We start from the raw sequence: 13,732 nt of genomic DNA, 5'->3' as shown, positions 1-13,732 counted from the left end.
GTTATTCCTACAGGCCACCAAGGCGGCTGCCTAGGGCGCCAAATTGGCAGGGGGCGCCCCCTTGTGGCGCCCTTAAGCATACATCTTTGTTTTAACAACATTGATTAACGAAACATTTTTTAAAAAGCATGGGCAATAAAACCCTCATTGAATTAAATGAACATGCCCCCACCCATATTTCGAATGAAAATGTAATATTATATTATATAAAATATGATACGTGCATGGGTGTCGTCATACCATACTACTTTACACTTTGATGGTGAAATACCATATTACTTTAACCTTTGATGGTGAAATACCATAGTACTTACATTTTTACATTTCTTAATTTTTTATATTTATTTTTATTGCATTTGTACATTTTATTTATTTTCAGTCTTTACAATCAACAGATCTGTGTTTTCTCATTTATTTATTCTTATTTTCAATTCAGTTGTTGGTAAAGTTCCAAAGTTTCTAAAAATTAAAATGTTGAGACCATTATATTGCCTGTATGTAGTTCATGTATCAAATATACATTAAATTTTTTGTAACACATACAAACATACATTACATATACATACATTTAAATTTCATTTTTATGTTTATTTTTATTGCATTTGTATGTCTACATTTTATTTATTTTCCGTCTTTGCCATTCTTAATTTGATGAAGATCTGTGTTTTCTTATTTATTTATTCGTATTTTCAATTCAGTTGCTGTTGGTAAAGTTCCAAAGTTTCTAAAAATAAAAATGTTCTGAGACCATTACCTTGCTTGTAGTTCATGTATCAAATATTAGTGTACAGCATAATACATATAACACAGTGTACCTATATCAGAATGAATACATGGAATGGATGTGGTTCGGGGGGGGGGGGGCAGCCAATGGGCTAGAACCGGCCCTGCCTCCAGATACACACACACACACACACACACACACACACACACACACATCTCAGCTCCATCTCTTTGCTTATTTTTGATTAAAGGTCTTCTACATGCCATTCAGAAAACTAATATAGCAGTAAACAACTATTTACTATGTACAACTTTCTGTAAACCATACGAATAGTCACTAACTCAGGGCTCCGGATCACTTACAGTAATAATTGGAAGGCTCATTGTATTGTAAGAAAATCACATTTGACAATTATCTGCTTGACAAGAAGTGTTGTCCATTCTCTGCTTTAATTTTCACATCTGACTGGCATGTATCCACCACTCAATCATTGATTAAAGGGTCATATTGTAGCTGAGATTCCAGTGTCTTGTAATTAAAAGTGCCTTACCCTCTGGCTCAACCTGCCCATTGTTTATGCAAGATCTCTCTCTGTGTGATTTCCCAGAGCCCCAACAGCTGCACATTTCTGCAGATTTAGCAAAAATGTCTCCATTTTGCGGGGAAATTCATCAAATCAATTATTGAGTTAATTACTTTGATTTATTTGGGCCTCTGCACAGTGAACTTCTGAATGCATTATACATTCAAGAGGCAGTCAGCTAAATCCTTTGATGACCGGATCGTGCACACACAGCAGAGAGTGACTGGTGCATTTCCAGCGCTATGGATCAACAGTAATAACAAAACAGGAGCGCTGTGAATAATTTACCACTATAGGTGTTTGTGAAAACAACATTAAGACTCTACAGCAACGAGAGCGGCTCCATGAGGCTTTAACATAAATGCTAGCATCAGCATGCTAACAAGATCCCAATGACAATGCTAACGTGATGTTAAGCATTTGTTTTTACCAGGTTTAGCATCTTAGCTTAGGGTGTCAACATGCTAACATATGCTTTGTGGCAGTGAATACAAAATACAGCTGAATCGGACGGAAATGCCAATAATTTGCAGGTATTTGGTCAAGTTACATTACATTAGCACCTATACCGTGAAAATAAAATGAAAACAATGATAGCACTATCACAACTGTGCCCGTTTGGTTAAACGTTTAATTACCCTGCGTGACAAGCGCACCAGAGCAGAGAGGAAAGAGAGCTGCTCCAAAAGACAGTTCAGAGAGGCGCCGGTGACGTTTTTTAAATTCATTTCAGTCGGGGTGGTGCGTTTCAGCGCTGGCAGGGGTTGCCGCAAAAAAAAGTTGCCGCCGTCCGGCAAACCTGTCCAAGTCTGAACTGTCTTTTGGAGCAGGCCATGTTGTCATAACTCAGTCAGTCAGTACGTTTACATGCACAGCTTACTCGAGCTACACTCAAAAAGTCTCTTTCCTCTCTGCTCTGATGCGCAGGTTAATTAAACGTTTAACCAAACGGACACAGTCGCGATAGTGTTATCATTGTTTTCATTTTATTTTCACGGTATAGGTGCTAATGTAATGTAGGGCAAGGAAACTTTTTTTTACTTATGTACCATGGCTTTACCGCAAAATCGAAAGTTAAGTGTAAGTCCACCTTAGAGTCCAAACAATCGCTCCATCAATGCATATTACAACACTGCCACCTACATTTGTGAATCACAAGCTATTTGTTTGTGAATCTGTGTGGATCTTGTCAAGAACGTCTCAAAAATGCTGCTTTGAGGAAAGACATGCGTGTGTGTGATTGATGATTCACAAATGCAGAGTCACACTTCACAAACAGAATTTTCAGTTTTACAAATGGCTTTTTTGTTTTTTCAAATGGAAAATTGGGTATTTACAAATACACAATATATTTACAAATATACACTTATTTGTAAAAACCAAAATGCAGGTTACAAATTTGAAATTTGTATTTGTGGATAGCAAAACATGTGCAAATCAAGGACTAGTTGTAGATCACCCTTTACATTAATACAGAATTAATTTGGATAAAGCTACGGTTTGCAAAATGGAAGTCGCAATCACAATTATAAAACACACAGAAATACAAGAGTATTCATTAGAGCAAAACTAACTTACTGTATCAAACCTTGCTAGCATGAATTAATAGGTTTAATTTTATCCAAAACTTAATTAAACACAAAAAACTCTTCAATATGCAAGATTACTGTGAAAACTAACCTCATGCCTCTTCGGGGGCTAAAACATAAAACATTGAACTCCTTGACGTTATCTCTATAGTTCAATCTCACGAGAGTTAAATTTATGATCAACAGGAAGTCTCTTTTTGTCCATAAAAAATAACAGCGTCCGTTATCAAAATAGGCTTTTGCGAAGTACTGTTGAATATTATATCGCTTGCATTGCTGTAAAGAAATGATATACAAACCTTGCATGTGTAACTGTTAGCTCAGTACCTTCGGTAATTGCAGTAACTTGAGAAGGCATTGTACCGGTTTGTCATGTTTATTTCTTCAGTAGACTTTGTCAGCTTTGTGGGTCATTAAACTTTCTTTAATATGCTCAAACAAACTCAGCCTGTCTGTCCTCTATTAGGTATCATAGTAATTGTTATCGTGCTACATTTCATCCTAACAAATTGTTGCAGTTCCTAGCTCTACTCCCCTGTTTGTGTCACATCAGTCCACTCTCTGAGGTGCAGAATTTAAAATTAGGATGCTCAGACGCAGATGAGGGAGATACTAATTTTAAACTCATCTACATCAAAATGGCAACATGTCTCTTTAATTAAGCAGACCAGTCCCCACTTCATGAACTCTCAAGAGAAATGTTCAGTCAATGAGCTTTCTCATTAAACAACAGTCAGACCCTGCATTCTTTGTACACAGGCTTTCACAAATGCTGCTACACTTTACATTTACGAATAAAAGCACGCTACTGTATCCTAAAGGTCCAGAAGACGTCCCTGTCTTTATTATTAAAGTTAATGTCATGTTGTTAATCAGACCTCGCCGCTGGTACCTCAGGGTTTTCTGGTAATGCCTGGCAGACGTCTCTGTTCGTGATGATTTCAACACTGATTTCCAAACTTCCTAATAAGGTGTGCCCGGGTACCACAGGCGAAAAGAGTCTTGTTGGCATGAAAATGTAATCCAGTTGTTCTGACTTGGAAAATATGCCACAGTGGTATTTATGCTGACAACTTGAATTACTTATGTAACTTAATTTAAGTAACAAATAATTAAAATGACTAAAATGTACAAAATGACCAAAAAAACACAAAATGACCAAAAGCCACAAAATTAACTAAAAAAAGACAAAAAATTACCAAAAGAGACACAATATGACCAAATAAACCAAAATTACCATAAAAAATACACATATTTAACCCAAAAAGACACAAAATTAACAAAAACACTCAAAATGACCAAAAAAACATAAAATGACTGGAAAAACACACAAAATGATCAAAAAGACACAAAATGAACAAAAAAATACACTAAATGGCCCAAAAAAATACACTAAATTACCCCCCAAACCCCCCATACAATGACCCAAAAAAGACACAAAATGAACAAAAAGACACAAAATTACCGAGAAAGAGGGAAGACCAGTTTGAACCAAAACCATGCTTTTTTCCTAAACATAACCAAGACATGTTCCAATGATGACCATGCATTTCACATATTTAAAACTGCAACTGTAGTGGAGCATCATAGTCCATTTGTGACAAGAACTGGTTGATTTTTTTCACATACAGTGCTTGCTGTCCATCAAATCTGCACTTGTCAGTACTACAGTGTGGCTAAGGTTAGCAGTGCATCATGTTCATATAAAGTATGGTAAAGGATGATTAAGGTTAGACAACTTGATGAAAAAAGTAAACCTTAATTGGAGGGCACACTGCTCGGTTCTGCTGTATCAGTATCAGGGCTGAAAAGCTGGATAGATGCATCCATAGCTGTAATATGAAAAGAAAAAAGTGTAAAGTCACTGCATTTCCTCACAATGTGCTCATACAGCTAAACCATAAAGCCATATGTTAATGTTTGATTGTCACAGACCATGTATGAAGAGAAAGGTATGAAACACAGTCAGATAGATTTGATACCTCAATAATCACAATGAAGAATAGAACCAAAAGGCAGCTTGTATGAACTAGACTGTTTAGATTACCTAATTTAAGCTGTCTAAACATTTAGGTTGGAGGAGCTGAACACAGTTTAAAGACACATGAACACATGTCATTTTTGGACTTGTTTTGCAAAAAGAGATATAGCTGAAATATTGTTTTCTGATACCAGCATCTATGGATTGCAGTGGTGGAAGAAGTATTCACCTCCTTTACTTAAGTAAAAGTACCAATACCACACTGTGAAATTACTCCACTACAAGTAAAAGTCCTGCATTCAAAACTTACTGAAGTAAAAGTAAAAAAGTATCAGCATCAAAATGTACTTAAAGCATCAAAAGTAATAGTACTCACTATGGAGAATGGACCCACTCAGATTGTTTTATATATTCTAAATATATTATTGGATGATTATTATTATTATTATTGATGCATTTATTTAACCAGTGTTTTAATTTTCTAAAGGCAGGGCTAACTTTACCTACTTAATATACCTTTATGAGGTTTAATTAAAAGAAAATACGAATAATCACTTTAAATGTTTCATGTTTTTATGTTAAATCTCCTAAAAAGTAACTTAAACTGACAGCTAAATGAAGTGGAGTAAAAAATAAAATATTTACCTCAAAATGTAGTGGAGTAGAAGTATAAAGTTACATAAAATGGAAATACTCAAGTAAAGTACAAGTACCTCAAAATTGTACTTAAGCACAGTACTTCAGTAAATGTACTTAGTTACATTCCACCACTGATGTATTGCTAATAATACCACCTTGCTTGTGTAAATACTTGCAGTTCTAGAATAAAGTAAAAAGCATCCTTAATTTCACTTGGGACTAAGTGTTGTCATATAGACTGGCATATGTTTGAAAATATCGGTGCCCCTCAGCATGCAGCTGGTGCCCTTTTTATTTTTTTCGACCCTGCCCCTCAGACAGCCTGAGTCCACCACTGATGTAAGATATTCTCAGAACAGTCTGAATGTTTTCCTGACAGTCTAACCCTGATGAAACACCCCTGAGGACAGCTGTGATATCTTTGTCTGGCAGACGGACATTTCCTCAAGCTGTTTGTCCAGCATTTAAATTCAAAGAGCCTGGTGTAGTCCCAGACCAGTTATCTTATTGACTAAAATTAGAATTATCTGTCCGAATTAATGCTCTGACAGGAGGTGACATTGTCCTCTTGTCCCAGATTGAATCAGTATCCAAATTAGAGTTTTTCTCACAGATGTTCTAAACACATTAAAGTGCAGAAACGTTTTATTTATTTTTATCCAGCAGTCTTGTGACACTGACTGCAGACATTAAAGTCTTCACACTACTGCATAGAATATGAATAATTGAGTTTGATTTAATAGTTTAAAGAGCTTAATTTTTTTTTTAAGTGTTCAATTTGTATTACCTAGCAACTGGTTTGAAAGTAAGTCAACTTTAGCCAGTCATACTTTATTAAATGTACCCTTAAGCGAGAAGGTAAATATAGCTGTAATCAAAATTTATCTATGTTTATATGTGTATCTCATGTAAGTCATAGAGGCTTCCCATCACTTTCCACCAAAAAAAGATCCTGAAAACACATTCCATATTGTACAATGATCAATGTACTTACAATACTAACAGTATGCTTACAATCTACAAAACTAAGGGAAAATGCAAACCTATTCTAATTAGGGATGGGAATAATTAATCGATGATCGATTAATGGTCATTAAGAATTTGGTCGATCACATGGAATTTTAAATCAATCTGTGTATTTTTACATTTTAATTTTATCTCTGACTGCGTATCAGTACTCACTGAAACTAAACTGAAGTACTTTCTGAAACACGGCCGAGCGTTCAGTTCTGTGGCCGTACGTCAATAAGCCAATGAGCTGAGAATTAAATTGGATAAAGTTACAGTTTGCAAACTGAAAGTTGCAATAACAACTATAAAACACACAGAAATACAAGAGTATTAATTTGAGCAAAACTAGTTTAGTGTATCAAACCTTGCTAATATGAATTACTGAGTTTAATGTGATCCAAAACACAAAATACATTTAAATATGCAAGATTACTGTGAAAACTAACTTCATGCCTCTTCAGGGGCTAAAACATAAAACATTGAACTCCTTGACGTTATCTTTACAGTTTAATCTCACTTGAGTTAGTTTTATGATCGACAGGAAGTCTCTTTTGTCCTTTCAAAATAAGCATCCCTTATCAAAAGAGATTTTGCATAGTACCGTATACGTATATATCTTTTATTTTGCTCATGTATGCAGCAACTACAGAATACAGAATGTGTATTCTGTATTCTGTATTCTGTATTCTGTATTCTGTATGAGCAACTACAGAATAGAATGGACTGAGGACACTACATATTACATTTACTGTTATATATAAAATGTGTAGGGTAAGAGGCAGATGTGAAAATGTTTGGACCAAATTTACATAATTTATTAGCCAGCATGTATTTGCACATAAACTACATTGCCTCATTGCATCAACTCTGCATAAGGAAGTTAACCATGTGAGGGGTGTTAATCATCCGTCTGCTGTTTCTGCAGCACTAGTGCAATTTTTCCCAGGTTATGGACGCCATCTGCAGTAACTGATTACCTTTGTTACAACGGCCTCGAGCCACCGTACATCATTCCGCCGGATTGATCTGCACCTTCAACAGAATCAGCAGGTTTACTCCTGGCTTACCTGGAAATCGGTGGGCTCGGCAGTTATTGCTTATCTGTGTGACAAAGGTAATATCCATCCTGTGGATTCATTATGAAAAGAAATAAGGTGTTCCATGGTCGATGCTTAGTCACACCTTCTCATCTGTGTGTCTGTTTTCATCCATCTCACCTGACTTGTTTTGTATACAACCTGATCCCCAAAAAGTTGGGATGTTCTTTAAAACATAAATAAATCAAAAAATGATAATTTTGCACTATAAACACTGTACACTACTTATGTAATTTAATTTACATGTGCAACATTCTCTGTGCAATGGTCCATATCCAACTGCTGACTCTGTCTACATTGTATATAATGTTCCTAAAGTTTTTATTTTATTTTAGTTTTAATTGTTAATACTTTTTATAGTTCCACTTGTTTATATTGTAAATTGTTAATACTTAATTATATTTTTTACTTGTTTACTTGCTTATATTTCTAGTTTATACTGCTGTTTACTATTTATTAGGGCCACGGGGCAATCGCACCGAGCGAAAAATAATTTTTCCCGTTTTTTCCCATTGTGGGACTAATAAAGGAAATCTTAATCTTAATGTGCTAAACTTTTTTTTTTACAAATATTGAATTGAAAACTGTATAAAGACTATATCAATTAAACAATATTTTTCATGTTTAACCTCTTCGACTTAATGTTGTAGTTTAAAAAAAAAAATCCTTATTTGGATTTGATACCAGCAACACATTTTTTGGGGATGGGGCAACAAAAGACTGGAAAAGTTATGGAAATCTCAAAAAACACTGAATGTCCGTGACCTTTGACCCGTCAGACAGCGCTGCTTTCTAAAACCTACATGATTGCATAAAGGATATTTTTACATGGGCTCAGGAACACTTTGGAAAACAGTTTTTTGCTACATCTACAAATGCAAGATAAACGTTTTAGCATGCAAAACGAACAAGTATATATCGATAACGTCCAGAAACGTCGCCACCTTCTCTGGGCCCAAGCTCATCGGAGAAAGACTAGCGTAAAGTAGAAAAGGGTGTTGTGGCTCAGTTGGTAGAGCGACTGCCCACTGGTCGTAAGGTAGGTGGTTCGATCCCTACATGTCGTAGTATCCTCGGGCAAGATAATGAACCCCAAACTGATCCAGATGCACATCAGTGTATGAATGACGGTGGCAGGTGGCACCGCTTAGGGTAGCCACTGCCACCAGTGTGAATAGGTGAATGAGTGCAGTCTGTAGTGTAAAGCGCTTTGGTAGAAAAGCGCTATATAAGTGCAGGTCCATTTACAAGTCCACATTATGAATTTGTTTTGAAAATCAGAGATGTCATGTCCTCCGGGCTAAAGAGAAAAGGAGCATCCAGATTTTTACCACTGCTAAGTTCAAAGGCTGGTATGGGGGGGTGTAAGTGCCCATGGCATCGTGGATAATTTGTACATCTGTGATGACACCATTAATGCTGAAAGGTACATACAGGTGTTGGAAAAACATGTGCTGTCATCCAAATAATGTCTTTTCCAGCGACGTCCTGCTTATTCCAGTAAGAAAATGTTGCAAGTGTTAAAACAGCATGTATTAGAGAATCATTTTGGAATCAGAGTTGTATTTTTAGATGCTGACATGTAAATAATGATTAAATATGAAAAAAATCTTCTAACTTTGGAGAATTTACTTGCATATCTGCTTCAATTTCTTAAGAAAGTTGGATTGATTGAGTTCTGTAACCTTCAAATAGGACAGCAGCGAGACAGATGGTAAAAAAAAAAGTTGTTATCGTACAAGAACTTGGAGCTGATATCATTCTTTTCATTTACATTCATGGCTTCCCCGTGGTTTCTTAACACCTACAGATCCCTTCAGACAAACTGAGGTGCCAAACATTGCACTGTCTCTAGGCAACAGGAGTATGCTTATCTCAGTATAGACACTGTATGATTTCACAGGCCTTCCAGTCAGACAAATACATGTACTTGTGTCTTTTAATTTATCAAGGTCAAATGTTCCATAAGTGAAAAAATGTGACTCGAAACTGTTTGCACAACCTGTGAGACATGGTGTAATCTAAATACTCCTTACTTTGTAGCTCATCTTCATAAAGTGGTCTTCACATGGACTTCCTACTGAGTTTTAATGAGATTTCATATAACTCATATATGAGCTGGGAAGAAAGAAAGAAAGAAAGAAATATGATGGGAGCTGTTGCATTTGTCATATAACACCTACAGTATGCTCGTTTACAACATTCCCTTCTCTGCACCCACACACACACACACACACACACACACATACACACACACACACACACACACACACACACAAACACGCATAGCCGTACATGTGTACACAGACACACAGTGTAGTTTCGACATTGCACTGGGAGCAGTGAAGCACCAAGTGTGTACTGATTGGAGTATCATGCCCTCTTCAGGTTGTTTGCTGTCTGTGAGAGAACATGAGCTGCAGCTGTGTCTCTGTTGAACTCCAGTCTCTGCTCACTGTGTTTCATACACAAGCTCCCTCTTACACCGACTTGTTGTGGTTTTTAGTTTTATTGCGACTTATTTTAGTTCATTCGGGAGGTTTATTATAATCCCTGATCTGACCTAACACCTGAGGCTAGCGCACAGTATTTATTTATCTATGTCTCAGAACAAATAAAGTCAATTGTATACTTTACTTGGGTATTGTAATTTTAAGCTTCTCTATGCTTCTACTCCACTCAATTTCAGAGGGAAATCTTGTACTTTTCACTATACTTACTATAACATTTTGGTTCTTCTGTTCATTTGGATGTGTTTTCTTTACTTGCACTGCATTGAGCTCTCAGGGTAGTCGTAAAGTTCACACCAAAAACAAATGAATTAAAACATTTATTTAAAACAATACAGAGGATATGACCTCAGTGTCCTCACAGCTACAGCCCAGTCTCTAAGGCCACATGTGTCTTTTTTGCATGTTGGTGGTAGAGAGGTATTAACTCTTACTGTTTGTACATAATGCTCTGCTGATAAACTGGCACATGTACAACATAAAAACTTCATATAGTTAACATGAGAGGCCTAAAAAGCTATAGTTCATGCTTTTCCCTGCTCAGCTTTGCCTCATCTGTTCATAAAATAGCAAGTAAGTGAATGAGCATACACTCATGACATCCATGATATATACAGTAATACCATGAGCTGCGAGTTTCTCTTCAAGGGCAGCATGTCAGGTCTCTCTGGGAGGGCGCAGTACTGGTGATGTCATTTATATGTTACATTGAAGGACACCAGGATGAAATGAAAGTGCACACAGATGGAGAGTGAACTGGTATTAAAACAGGAATAAAAGAGTGTCAGCCTCTCATCACTTCATCTCATGTCGTCATGGAGACGCTAGTTTTTTATATTCATAACACTTCATGTACTGTAGATCCCAACACTTTGTGACATATATTTGTTGAATGTTTTGCCTTCACAGTTCCAATCAGACAAAAATAGTCCAGTGTTTAATAATAAAATTAAGTAAAATAAGTAATAATTCATGCATTTGAGGGTTAAGTACAGAGAAAGAAAGAAAATAAAACACAACATGAAGTGACTACAAAGAGACATAAATTACAAAGGGATGCCAAACAGCTACAAAATGAATTAAAATGACAACAAAGAGAAACAAACAAAGACAAATAGACACAAATCAACCACAGATAGACACAGAAGGACCACAAAGAGACACTAAACAACTACAAAGAGACAGAATGAACACAAATAGACACCAAACAACTACGAAGAGACACTAAACAACCACAAAGAGACACAGAATGATCACAAAGAGACACTAAACATCTAAAAAGAGACACAAAACAACAACAAATAGACATAAAACAACCACAAAGTGAAACAGAATGACCAAAAAAAGACACAAAACAACCACAAAGAGACAGAATGAACACAAATACTATCGATAAACTGGTCAATCCTTTCAAACCAATACCTGCTGAACTCCATTCTTCTAAAAAATGCAATAAACTTGCTTCATATTTTAATTCCAGGATTATCAATATTCGAAACAAAATCATGGCTCCTGCTGGTGTGAATAACTTTTTTTCTTCCACTCAGTGCCATACTGCCTTCACCCTTTCCAACTTCTCTACCATTCAAAGTTATGAGCTGTGAGAAATAGTACAACAGTTAAGCTCTGCTTCATGTGCTCTTGACCCAGTGCCCACCAAGTTGTTTAAAAGTGTCCTTAACTGTATGGTAAATTATATACTTGAAATTGTTAATACCTCTCTACTCTCTGGAATCTTCCCCACAGCTCTCAAACAAACTATTGTTACACCACTGTTAAAGAAGAGCAATCTTGATCCATTAGTCCTTGAGAACTACAGACCAATCTCAAACCTACCGTTAGGGAAAATTCTAGAGAAGGTTGTATATCAACAATTACACATGTATCTGTCATATAACAATTTCTTTGATGTCTACCAGTCTGGTTTTAGAGTTAACCACAGCACAGAAACTGCCCTTGTCAGAGTTGTGAATGATCTTAAAATTAGCTCTAACAACCACAAAGTGACAGTCCTGGTACTTCTGGACCTCAGTGCAGCCTTCGATACAGTCGACCATTCAATACTCCTTAAGCACCTTGAACACTGTTTAGGCCTTAGAGGCACTGTTCTTAACTGGCTGTCTTCTTACCTTACTGGTAGACCTTATTCTGTTGCTGTTGGTAACGCTAAATCAGATGTAGTCAGCGTTCTATATGGAGTCCCTCAAGGGTCAATACTTGGCCCTCTATTGTTTAATTTATATATGCTCCCACTTGGGTCAATCATTCAACAATATAACAAATCATATCAGTCATATGACAAAAAACCCAGGACAGAACACAGATTCTTTTAGCAGGTCCGAAGGCTTTGAGGCACCAGATTAGCTTTTTGTTAACTCCCATATTAGTAGAACCTTGTAAGCATGTCAAGAACTTGGTTGTTGGTTGGAAGTTGGTTCATGCATTTGTTTCTTGTCGACTAGACTATTGCAATGGACTCTTCGCTGGACTGACAAATCAAACGCTTCATAAGCTTCAGCTTATTCAGAATGCTACTGCCAGAGTTTTAACCAAAACCAGAAGGTGTGAACATATCACTCCTGTTTTAATCTCTCTTCACTGGCTACCAGTAAAGCAAAGAATCAATTTTAAAATACTTCTTCTTGTTTTTTGAATACACGCCAGACAGATCCTTGAGATCATCAAATAAAGGTCTCCTCACCATACCCAGAATAAACACTTAAGCAGCTCATGGTGCCTTCAGCCATTATGGTCCTACTCTCTGCAATTCTTTACCACATGAACTCAGGTCTGTTACAACAGTGTCTTCCTCTAAAAGCAGACTAAAACACATCTTTTCTCTCGAGCTTTTAGTTAGGTAAAGGGTAAAAGGCTCTTTTAGCAGTACTATTGTTGTTTCTTTTAACAATGATAATACCACTACCGCTTACCCCACTCCACCCTCATTTTTTATGCTATTATGTTTTTATGTATGTCACATTATTTTATGGTTTATTTTATCTGTTTTATAAATCATGTTAATGCAATGTTAAGTGTATGTATATTGTATATTTTTGTCATGTATGATTTTTACTTTAAGTACACAGTTTACGCCTGCCGTATGAAATGTGCTATATAAATAAATTTGACTTGACAAATAGACACAAAACAACAACAAAGAGACATAAAACAACCACAAAGAGACACAGAATGACCACAAAGAGACACAAAACAACCACAAATACACTGATAACAACCCCAAAGAGACAAAGAAAGAGCACAAAGACACACCAAACTACTACAAAGAGACACAAAACAACCACAAAGAGACACAAAAACAACCACAGACAGAATGACCACAAAGGTATGAACAGGGCACTGTCACATTACTCCCATCATCATGATTGACACAACCAGCAACCAATCAGATCATTTCTTCCCATTATAAATTAAATCATTCTGCAGTGATTGGTTTGAATTTTAACACACACGCACTTAATTGGTTTATTACAATTATTCGATGTGATTAAAAAAAGAAGAAGACAGTATGAGGCCAAAGTTGGTGGGTTTTTGAGGCCCCTCAAGGTCTGAGGACCAGCAGACTTGGGGGTTAACCCAT

The sequence above is a fragment of the Centropristis striata genome, chromosome 9 (assembly GCF_030273125.1).
Source record: "Centropristis striata isolate RG_2023a ecotype Rhode Island chromosome 9, C.striata_1.0, whole genome shotgun sequence".
Classification (NCBI taxonomy): domain Eukaryota; kingdom Metazoa; phylum Chordata; class Actinopteri; order Perciformes; family Serranidae; genus Centropristis; species Centropristis striata.
Note: the sequence above shows the minus strand (reverse complement) of the source record.